At 47.9% G+C, this 8,094-nt stretch overlaps 1 pseudogene; it reads right to left on the reverse strand.

The window, feature by feature from the left end:
• Positions 1–7,236: 7,236 nt before the first annotated feature.
• LOC122448437 lies at positions 7,237–7,866 on the reverse strand (annotated as a pseudogene).
• Positions 7,867–8,094: the final 228 nt, after the last annotated feature.

Consider the following 8,094-nt stretch of genomic DNA (forward strand, 5'->3'; position numbering starts at 1 on the left):
GTATGAAGTTATTGAGAGTTCTGTTTTATAAAACTATTTCATGCCCTGAGAAAATCCTCATGATATGCCGTGAAAAAGCAGATTACGGAAACAATCAATACAGTGTAATCCAAAATTTTTTTAAAAAGAGCTAAGATCTTTGTTTATAAGATTCCTGAATGTCTTCTCCTCTCCCGCTGCCTGTCAACCCCCATAATTTTGCGAGAGTGAGAAAGTGAGTCAAAGTTCGGGCATGTTAGAGGACTGATGATTTTAATTCCCTTCCTGTCATCTGCCTCACCCCTTGCCCAGGAGCAGCTGGGGGAATGTGCAGGGAAACGATTATGTTACTCAGATGATTGGACCCTGGTTTCAGGAAAGGGTGTGAGAAAAGATGGTTGCCTTTATCCCTCAGACCAGCAGAATCAGTGGTCACGTGAAGAAAGGTGGTCCGTGGCTGATGGTGCAAGGTAAGCCGTGCCTAATGGCTTTTATTGATACAGAGTTTCTCAGGGTCCCTGTGTGCCCTGGACTCTCTAGCTGGTCAACAGCAAGTCCCTGTTTTTATTTTAATTCATGTGTGTGTTTGTTTCATGGAACAATTTGGAAAATGCTACTATGGAAACATGTGAAAGATGTCTACAAACATTTTTAAAGCTATAATACCAAAATGCCTTTGACCTCATAGCATATCTTTTTATACTAGTGATTGAATTTTGTTACGAATAAAAGTCTGTCCTCATAAAAATATCACTGTCTTTATATACATTTACACACATATACATGCACATGATATGCACACATAAATGCACATAATATATACACAGCACACACATGTATATACATGCACCCAATATATATACATATACACACCTACACATGCATGGGCACATACACATAGTACACACATGTATAAACATAACACATACACATAATATAAAACATATACATATACCTGTGCCTATATATGCATATACATATAGACACACATATAGATACATCTATACACGTATGTACACATATACTATGCATACACGTACACGCACACACATATATCCTTACATACATACACTGTACATACATATGCCATCTAGGTTTGTCATAGCTTTTTTTCCAAGCAGCAAGTGTCTTTTAATTTCATGGCCGCAGTCACCATCTGCAGTGATTTTGAAGCCCAAGAAAATACTGTCACTGTTTCTATTGTTTCCCCATCTATTTGCTGTGAAGTGATGGGACAAAATGCCATGATCTTGGTTTTCTGAATGTTGAGCTTTAAGCCAACTTTCTCACTCTCTTCTTTCACTTTCATCAAGAGGTTCTTTAGTCCTCTTTGCTTTCTCCATAATGGTGGTATCGTCTGTACATCTGAGATTATTGATATTTCTCCTGGCCATCTTGATCCCAGCTTGTGAGTTATCCAGCCCGGCATTTCACATGATGTACTCTGCATGTAAGTTAAATAAGCAAGGTGACCATTTACAGCCTTGACGTACTCCTTTCCCAACTTGGAACCAGTCCATTGTTCCATGTCTCATTCTATCTGCTGCTTCTTGACCTGCATACAGATTTCTCAAGAGGCAGGTCAGGTGGTCTGGTATTCCCATCTCTTGAAGAATTTTCCACAGGTTGTTGTGATCCACACAGTCAAAAATTTTTAGCGTAGTCAATGAAGCAGAATAGATTATTTCTGGAACTCTCTTGCTTTTTCTATGATCCAATGGATGTTGGCAATGTATAGACATATATACAAATAATATACAAACATATGCATGCATGCAATATATATTTATAGATATATAAACACACACACATGTAATGCATATACCTACACATATACACTACACATAATACATATGCATGCATATAGCATACACATGCATATATATGCACACATAATACACACAATGTATGTGCACACACATGCACACAATATACACTCATATGCATGCATACACACACACACAGACACATATCTGCACACTGACAAAGATGGAGGTTTTCTATGCCACAGAGCCAGCAGCTCTCTCCTTGTAGGGATGAAATTATGGGCAATTTATCCCATCTGTGTGCTTTTGTGTAATCTCCCAAATTCCTGTGGTTGGTTGTTGGTTTTGTACTAGGGCAGAAACACCCGTGAACTGCCTTCTATTGTGTTTTCACTGTAGCGTTAACAGCCACTTGGAAGGAGGGCTCGACACACGCCCCGTCAAGGTGACTGCCCAGAGGCTGTCTCTGCCGTCACATCTCCTGTTGAGGCAGCCACATTGCAGATGTCAGCAGGGAAGCTTCTCTGACCTGCTAATGGGCTGCGTCCGAATCGGCAGGGTCTGCCTGCCTTTTCAGGGTCACGCTTGCGTTTTCTCAGCTGCTGGAGCCTGACCCTCTCTGACAATTATTACTTCATGTCAGAAGGCTGCTGGGCAAGCTGTCTGGAGCTGCTGGGAGAGACGGAGCTGCCCCCATCAAACTCCGGGCAGTGAGGCTCTGGCGGAGGGTTAAAGGCTCCAGAGTTTTCTGTGGAAAGACATCTCGGCCGGTTCCTGTGCCCCCCTCCCTCCTGGGCTCCCTCATACCCCTCACCAGCCTGCAGCTGGAACACAGGCCTTGGACGGAGGCGCCATCGTGGGGCCGGGTCTGTGTCGTGACTAGGAGACGAGAGAGATGGCCCCGGGCTGCCCAGTGACCATCTTCAGGCGGATGATCTGAGTCTCCTGGGATTTCTCCCAAGAGGAAGTGCAGAGGGCCTCTCTCTCCCTGTAATAACGACGACCGCCCACTTGGACTCCAGGTTTCCTCCAGGCAGGAGGGAGCGAGGGGCAGTGTTTGCTGCCTCCATCGCTTCACCAGCTCTTACTTACAGATGCCGACTGGGGCCTTCCTGGAAGAGGAATTCATCTGAGAAGAAAGCGAGGGTCCCTGAGAAAGATGCGGGGTGGCGGAGGGCAGCCGCCAGGTCCTCCCACTTTTGTGTGTCCCAGCAGGAGGTCCCAAGATGGCAGGAGCCAGCCTGGCTCAGGCAGAAGAAGCTGGTGGGTCTTCAGATCCTGACTCCCAAGCTCGCCAGCACCGGTGACATGTAGCTCCAACTTGTGACGTCTCCCACCCCACTCTCTGTGCACCCGGGGGTGGCCGGGGAAATGCCGCTGCTTCCTGGCAGCACGGAGAGTGGATGCCTCTGGAATGAAGCCGGCTAGTCACCACCACGATGGCTAATGCTCCTGGAGGGGAAAAAGTGCTTGCAATGGATTCTGTCATTTAAGATAGTCTTTCAACACATATGTCAACACATCCTGTGTGCTGGCAAGGTTATAGGCACTGAATTCAGTGGTGGACGAAAGAGACACAATCTCATGAGGGAATAACACGTGTCCTATACACGGGATGGAACAGTATTCAGCCTTAGAGTGAGGGGACACAGATGTGCTACAACATATGAACATGTGAATGTATGTGCTACAACATAGATGAACCTTAAGGGTGTTGTGAAGGAAATAAGCCAGAAAGGAAAGGACAAATACTGTGATTCCACTTACCTGGAGCAGTCAGGTGTGTAGGGATAGGAGCAGAAAAGTGGTTGCCAGGGGCTGATGGGAGAGGGGAGGATGCGGCGCTGTTGTTTAATGGTATTGATTTGAAACAAATAGATGGCTAGATATTTCTCTAGCAAAGAGGTTTATTCAGAATCAGCAGAGAACTGCAACTTGACAACGGTGAGCACATCTAAGCCCTTGCCTAGCAAGGGAAGGAGGAGCCTTTTACAGGGGGATCGCTGGGGCTTTAAGAACGTGGATGCACAATGCCTCTTCCCTGGGTTTTTACAGAAAGCTCCTCAGTTAGTTCTCTTGGGCAGCTGGAGCTGAGAATCCCTGCTTCACAATCTCGAATGCACCTTTAATCAACTGGGGAGCTTTAGAAATAATACCGATGTCTGTGTCCCATCCCAAAGTTTTGATGTTGTCTGAGTGCCCTTGAGCTATGGGGCTTCTGAAGCCTCCCAGGATGGCCCACTCTGCATCCTTGACCATGACTGGACTGGCAGCTCTGCATTGCTCTGCCAGGGCCCAAGCCTCCATCAAGCACAGTGCCTGGGAGTCATCATACTCTCAGGGGTCCACAGCATTTAGTTTTCATTTCTTTAAAAATCAGAAGCAAAAAAAAAAAAATGAATGTTTATGTTGAAGAAAATGTTGTCATTTGTACTGTTAATACATTCACCTTTGTACCAACACTGCTATAATGTGGAATTTTTAAGACTTTTTTTGTGCAGGAAGAGCCCACACGGGTCATGGTGCTGCCCTAGTGTCTGCTTTGATCTCAGTGGTCCCCCAAGGTCCCATCCAGAGCTTTGAACCCAGTGGGCGCTGAATGAATGAGGGAGGAGACTCAAAGGATTTAACAGCTACAAGGAAAAAAAATTGTGTTACGAGGGGGATGGATGAACATGGAACATTCCATGGAACTCGTCCATGGAATGAACTTGGCAGAGCTTGAAAGATGTAGAGAGATCAGGCTGGGAAGAAAAATATCAGGAAAGTGGATGTCTGCCCCCACCAGGCACCCAGTTCTTTTTTAGGGGAAGTGACACCACGCCTTTAATACCAGGACTTCCCTGATAGCTCAGGTGGTAAAGAATCTACCTGCAATGCAGGAGATCTGGGTTTGATCCCTGGGTCAGGAAGATCCCCTGGAGGAGGACATGGCAACCCACTCCAGTATTGTCGCCTGGAGAATTCCATGGACAGAGGAGCCTGGCGGGCTTTATCCATGTGGTTGCAGAGTCAGAGATGACTAACACACGCACACACAAGCAAACTGAGGCCCCATTTTCACTCCCTGTAGAAAGAACCCAGCCCCTCCCTGCTCAGCCCAAAAGTCACTTTCCTCTGGGATCACTGGGGCTGTCTCACCTGTTTTCTGCTGTCCCTGGACTCAGAGCCACTAGCCAGGAATGCTGCCTACTTCCTTCATCCCCTGCAGTACATCAGCCCAGGCCTCTTCCTGACAACTCGGGACAGCAGAGGTGAGTTCATGACAGAGCTGACAGGTGACCACTGAACTTGTGCCTGTGTCTGTCCCAAGGGACCCCCAGGCTTTCCAGGAACCTCCTCACCAGCCATCTTCTTCTTGGGGTGCTGCCCAGCCCCTCGGTTCATCCCAGGGCTCCCCCTGCCCCTCTAGCCCTCCAAGGAAATTCCAGTTATAGGACTTAAATCACTGTTGCTTTTTTATGCTGAGCTTTGGACCCTTTTGAGGGAAGGGGCAGGCATTTCTTTTAAACCCCAAAGACCCAAGAAAGCCCACTCGGCTTCTGCACCTGCCCTGGTACTCCACTTTGTCTTGTACCAGAAACACAGTTTCTTCTTTCTTTCTTCACAGCAGGACTCCTTCCTGGGATAGACACTGACGTCCAGGGAGGGCTGGTAGGTGGACCCCGCAGGTCACCGCTTCCTCTCTGAGTTTTGCGATGCCTTGCCATGGTTGCCCAGGTCGCTGGGTGGGCGGGGTTTCCTGTCTTGGGTCTTGCCGAGTGTGCTTTCTCACTGATTCTTTGGGGGATGGTTCTTCCACGGAAAAGCTCTGTGCAGAGTTCATCTTTCATTCCAGATCCAGCTGGCAGATCTGGACAGGGACGCTTTCTCTAGTCCTTTACGGCCCTTCCTTCTCCAGATGGGGTCATATCTGGTTTGGGAAACTGAGATCACCGGGGAGACTATCACTAGGTCTCTGTCCAGGTCAGGATCCTCCCGCGTTCTGGCTGAAGTTTGAGGGTGGGGCCGGGCCTCAGGGACTCCCAGTGATTCTGGGTCAGAGAGGACAGCAGGGAGCCTGGCTTCCTGCAGGGTGTTGACCACATGTGCACACATGCACATCTGTGTGCTAACACAAGCACATGCAAGCATGTGCACATGTGCACACCCGTGTACACACTCATGAGCACACCCTTAAGTGGCCCGGCACACTCACGGCCGTACGTCTAGATGGGGTGCCCAGGGATCTGTGCACACAGCAGTCCTCAGCTTCAGAAAGTGTTTCTTGGGAGTGTATTCTGTCCTAACTTGCAGGCAGCAGAGGAAAATGGCTACAGAAGAGTCTAGCCCCCAACCTGCTTTTGTGGGCAGGCAGACAGGCTTTCGGGGGAAGAGAAAAGTATGAGGTCTGAAGGATTTGGGGAAATAGAAGGGCCTAAACTGGGTCTTCACAGATGGGTAGGATTTGGATAAACAAAAGTGTGGGGGGCATTCAAGACAGAGGGGGGTGGTGTAAATAAACGTTGGTGTGGGAGTTAGGAGCTTGGGTGAGAGCAGGCTGGTGGGACTGGAGTGGAGGTGGATGAAAAGAACAGATATTGTGGGTCAGAGGAAAGGGGGCTTGGAAGTTTGTACAATGCAAGGGGCACTAGGAACCACTCAAAAAGAACAAGAAGAAAGGGAATGGATGCGACATGTACTTACTATTCACAAGATTCTAAACCAGACGCTTTACATTTATTTAGTCTTTACCATAATGCTCTAAGGTAAGATATTATTATTCCTGTTTTTACAAACAAGGCATTTGAGGCTCAGAAGATGATGTAATCACATCTTGTAATTGATGTGGCCAACTTTCAAACCCAGTTCTCCCGAGTTCCAAAGGTCCTGTTTCTTTCTTGGATCACGCTGTCTCCCAAGAAGAGAAACAGCTAAAATTAATTTGAGGAAAGATTAATCTAGCTGCAGTGAAGACACAGACAGATTGGAGGCGGGGGTCAGGGGACCTGCTATTGAAATAAACAAGACTGAGATGAATGTACAAGATGAGCCTGGACCATCTTGTCACCCCAGAAAGCAGAGACATGTCAGAGTGGACGCAGGAGCCAAAGTCCTACTGGCAAAAGAGGAGACGATTCAGACGCCACAATTCCCTTGATGACTGCAAGGGATTGACTGCAGTGGATTAAAGCACATCAGGTGTGTGGAAACCCGAGCCTTTATTATTATTTTTTAATATTTATCTTGCCGTGTCAGGTCTCAGTTGCGGGTACGTGGCCTCTAGTTGTGGCACATGGGCTCAGCGTGTGGGGTCTTAGTTCCCCAACCAGGGATTGAGCCAGCGTGCCCCACATTGCAAGGTGGATTCTTAGCCACTGGACCACCAGGGAAGTCCCAAAGTCCAGGCCTTTATAATGATGCTAAAAATCAGACCCTCTTTGGTTACTTTTGTTTTTTCTTCAACAGTATATGCCTTTACTGGATGAGCTAAGATAGGAGGGAAGAGGGTTTATTTGCCTTTCCGGGCCTTGATCTTCCGCAGATAGAACTCAAGCCCTTTTCCCTCAGCACATAGCCGTCTGCTCGGCCACACTGGCCTGGTCTTGAAGCGATGCATGCAAGAAGCTTGCCCTGCTGGAACTGCTCCTCTAGAAGACTGCTGATTTTTGCATTCTTTTTCCTCTCATCGTATTTCTTCTGAATTTTCTTTGATCGTTTCTTGTTTAACATCTCTCCCTCCTCAGGAGTCAGCTTGGCCCCCTTCTTGCGGCCCAGGGGCAGTGCAGAGTGGGACTGGTACCACTGTCGGTTCGGTGTGATACATTTCTTCACCAGGGTCTTGGTACGGACGAGTTCGTTGTTAGATGCATTATAGACAACATTGATTATTCTTGTCTTGCTTGTACAACACTCCGAGCCCCAGGAGAAGTTCCCTGCGTCCAGCCTCAAGGCCCGGTACTTCTTGTTGCCTCCCCGCACACGGACCGTGTGTATGCGGCGGGGGCCAATCTTGGTGCTGGCAGCGGGGTGTCCCAGCTCATACTTCCGCTTCTTGTGGTAGGGCTTTCTCTTGCCCCCGGTCTTACGGCGCTTGTGCCAGTTGTCCCGAGAGATGCCCATCGCTCGGCGCTGGCTGGAAAGAGCCTTTGGTTACTTTTGAAGAATGCTAGGAAAGCAATTCAACCTTTGGGAAACTGGTATAAGAAGGGAAAGAAGCAAGTATTCATTCTGTCCTCCCTGGCCCCAATATGAAGTTTCTCTTTTTTTAGAAGCATTCTGGCCAATCAATGAAGGAGTTACAGAATTAGCGCATCACCTGTGACTGCCTCTAAGAAATGGATGGATCTGGCATCCATGTCTGTTAACA

The sequence above is a fragment of the Cervus canadensis genome, chromosome 10 (genome assembly GCF_019320065.1).
Source record: "Cervus canadensis isolate Bull #8, Minnesota chromosome 10, ASM1932006v1, whole genome shotgun sequence".
Classification (NCBI taxonomy): Eukaryota; Metazoa; Chordata; class Mammalia; order Artiodactyla; family Cervidae; genus Cervus; species Cervus canadensis.